Genomic DNA, 2,694 nt, shown 5'->3' with positions numbered 1-2,694 from the left:
CCTAACTGGAATACGCTATGAGAATCTAAACAAAAAAAGAAAATTAACATCTATAGAAATAATGATTAATCAAAATCACGGAAGCTACCCAAAAAAAAAAAAAAAGAAAATCAAAGTCACGGTGTCACCGACAGATACTGTTTGGATTAATTGAATGGAGCCAAACAAATTTAGGGCCGGTACGTTATTTATTTTTAACTAAAGTGAAACCTGCATATTTCGCGAAAAGTAAATTAATAAGAGGTTAATTATTTTATGTTTTATAATTTTATGAAATTTTTAATTAAATTATTATATTTAATTTTTTAATTTAATTCTTATTAATATTAAATATCTAAAAAATATTAGTACATTACAAATTTATTTATATATTCATATTTTTATTTTTAGAAATCTTTAAATTCATCAATGGCTTTTTCATTTTTTCTTTCTCCCAATCTTCAGTCTTTTCATCTTCTCTCTTTCCACCATCTTTTTAAATGAAGCTATCTCCGACGTTGCCAACATTTTTGCCAATTCAAATTTTATCTCCATAACTCTTATGGCAACGAAATCCCTCTTAGTTTTTTATCATTAAAGAAATTACTTTGATTGATTAGGCATTACATAGGGATTTAAAAATCTTTCCTGCAAAACTGTCTAAGATTCTTGAAATGAGAGAAATCATGGTCACCACGCATAGCATTCTGCCACCATATCTTAAAAGTCATCCTCAGAAATTTTTTCGCCATGTCCAACTGCTCCGACAGCCACCCTATCACACTACTACTCCCCACTTCCCTTCTTGAATCCACTATCCTATCCGATGCATGACTCACAAGGTTCCTCGTGTCCGGGATCTCTAACTCCGACAAGGGCGACGCCTTCTGGTCTTTGAAGTAACCTTTGTCATTCTTGCCTACTCAAACTTCGTCTCCATGGCTTTTACCCTTCAAGTTGGGGCAGAATTCCTTTTGGAACAGTCCTCTTCTGTCACCATCCTCGCCCCCACCGACTCTACCTTTAAGAAGTCCGGTTAGCCCTCTCTCGACCTCCTCTGCTTCCACCTTGCTCCTTTTCCCTTATCATCGCAGAGCCTCCGCCTCCCCCTAGCTAGCGCCAAGATCCCTACCATGCTCCCCAGCCAGTCCCTCGTCATCACCACCTTTCCCTCCGACCGCATTACCTCCTTCAACATCTCTTGAGCCACCTCATTCGTAGCTAAAAATTTTGAAATTAGCCACAACACATGAAGGACTCGATCATCAGTTCCAGTCGATATCCTCAGAATCCTCTTTGAAAAAATTGTGATTCCGGTCGGGTGGTTCACGAACTGTTCTCTCCCTTCTGCACATAAACACAGTTGAGCCAAGAGCTTGAATATAAGTTTTGTTAGGTTTTTCTCGATTGGTTTATTGACAGAGTTCGATTTGTTTGGCAACTACACCGGATTTCACAATCTTCGTTTTATTTCTCCCCAAGGGTTATTTTGAAATTTTAAAAATATAGAGGTGTCCTTAATTAGATTTTCAACCATAATAGTGAGAATATTTGTTGTTTTTACAGAATATTCTATCTCAAACGTTTTTGTCACAGTAGAAACTAAATTGAAAAAAAATTATGGTATAAAGACCAATTGAAAAGAAAAAAAAAACTATAAAGACCTAATTAAAAATTCGGTAAAACTATAGGAACCTATGAATAATTAAACCTTGTGAGTTAAGAAATTAACTAATTTTAATTGATGATGAAAAATATTATTTTATTGGGTTAATCATCTAATTAGTTCTGATTATATTTGAATTAAGTGATGTAGGCCAAAATCAAAGAAGCAGCAGCCCAATTGGAATGAAACAAAAACAAGATTATTGGTGAATTCTCTAACCAACAAGCCCAAAATAATAAAGCAAAGAAATCAGATGGGCCGGATGGAAACTCTATACAACCCAAGTCCAAGTTGATTCCACCTAACTGAAGCATTCCAAAGCAAATGTTCAAGTTAGCTTCGGTCAAAATCAGACAGTGAGAGAGAGCCTTGTTCCGCTTGCTTTAATCACCAGAAAAGAAAGAGAGAGAAAGGTAAATCACCAAAAGCTAACATCTAATCGTCCAAATCAAAGAAAGCTTAGCTAAGTTAGAAGTTAAGGGTGATTTATTTTCATTTGGATGCAATTTATTTTCTTCACTCCTTCTCCAACTTTCTTCAACTTCAATTTAGGATAAATGAAGAAACTGTTATCTGATCTGTGCTACTGTGAATCAATGGTTCACAAAGTTCCTTGGGGGCAAAGCACATTCTTAATGGTATGAATTTGGAGCTTATCACTGAACAACATTACTTGCTGCTTAGTTGACCTCGGTCAAGCAAGAAAATAAAAATTGAAATCCCTAAATTGGAGGTTAATTGAAGAAAGTAAAAATGACAAGCTTGGGAAGCACATAGCTCGAGGAGCTGATTCAGAAGAGGTCAATATAGCAACTTGTGAAGAGGTACAAAAAGGAAACAAAATTATTTTCTGAAGACGAAGGAGAAAGAACCAGATTTTGAGTTTGTTCTGAAGAGTTTTTCTATGAAGAGTTCATTAACTTTGGACAGTGTTTTCTAGTAAAAGAAGCATTCCGCTAAGATGAAGAACTTAATCATAGTCAACTGAATCTGGTTCAACTTATAGCAACAGAGGCTGTTAATGCATCAATCTCCTTCATGTCCCACAA

The sequence above is a fragment of the Arachis stenosperma genome, chromosome 3 (assembly GCF_014773155.1).
Source record: "Arachis stenosperma cultivar V10309 chromosome 3, arast.V10309.gnm1.PFL2, whole genome shotgun sequence".
In the NCBI taxonomy this organism is placed as follows: domain Eukaryota; kingdom Viridiplantae; phylum Streptophyta; class Magnoliopsida; order Fabales; family Fabaceae; genus Arachis; species Arachis stenosperma.
The sequence above is the reverse complement of the archived record's forward strand: the minus strand, read 5'-3'. Positions refer to the sequence as shown.